The sequence below is a fragment of the Austrofundulus limnaeus genome, unplaced genomic scaffold (genome assembly GCF_001266775.1).
Source record: "Austrofundulus limnaeus strain Quisiro unplaced genomic scaffold, Austrofundulus_limnaeus-1.0 Scaffold96, whole genome shotgun sequence".
Classification (NCBI taxonomy): Eukaryota; Metazoa; Chordata; class Actinopteri; order Cyprinodontiformes; family Rivulidae; genus Austrofundulus; species Austrofundulus limnaeus.
In genome coordinates, this window is record NW_013952498.1 from 991,205 (window position 1) to 992,370 (window position 1,166).

A 1,166-nucleotide genomic window follows, 5' to 3' on the forward strand; every position below is an offset into this window, starting at 1 on the left:
TAAAAACAGTAAAAAAGTAACTCTTACGTTATCTGCAAGTAGTCTTTCTTTCGAAGGAATTCCACAAAAAGCTTTTCTTTTGTAAGAATTAATTTCTTCTTCACCAAACAGCGCCGACGCTTAGCCTGAGCCAGTTGTTGTGTGTCACCATAGCAACGTGACCTTTCTGTTTTTCCCTGTTTATATGTATATATTTTTTCTATTTTAAATAAACACAAATAATTTCAACGTTGTTATTGTTTATATTAAAAAGGTCACGCAGGTAATGTTTTTTGATTAATTTTTTGAATTAATTTTGCGTTATTGGTTGCATAACACTGAAAAATTTGCAGGTGTACAAAACAATCCAGTTTTAATAAATAAAYAATTAAATACATGTCGTTTTATATACATTTTAGTTTAGACACGTTTTTCTAGTCGTATTTTCTTTTCTTCTCTTTTCTTTTCTTTTCTTTTCTTGGTTAGTTCTACTTCCTGTTTTATTTTGTAGAATTTTGCAATTGATCTATTTTTACTTCCGGTTTCACTTTACACCTGTTGTAACAGAATAACAAGTCAGTTGTCATTGTACATGACACAGCGRCATTGTGGACGTTTCTCTTTGGGTGCAGTGTTATAAAAATAAAAACAACAACACAACATAGTATCATTGATTTCAAGATGTGTATTTTTGTTTATGATAAAAAACTGTTGTTTCTAGTGTATTTCCAGATCGTCATCTACCAGTTTTGCTTTTATAAATGTCATTTGTCGCATGTCCTCCTTATTACTTAATTAGACAGGACATTCTGTATTGAATCAAGCAGTATCCGTTCGTTATCTTTATTGGACCATCTTCATCCACCACCTCGTCACATCTTCACCTTTTAAAACTAAACACATGCACTTAACGTCCCCCTCCCATCTACGTCATCACGTAAGCCCCGGCAACACCCCAATCAATACATGGCATCACCCTTTTCCTTAGATTTACAGTTTTCCTGTGCCATCAGTGTTTGTTTATTTTTTCCCATCATCTTCTTGCCTTATAGCTTACCAATGCACTTTCTTAGTTACAAAACAACTTACATTTCTTAGAACAATGAACATTCTATTTTTAACACTGAAAATATGTTACTTACATTCTGTCACACACACACACACACACACACACACACACACACACA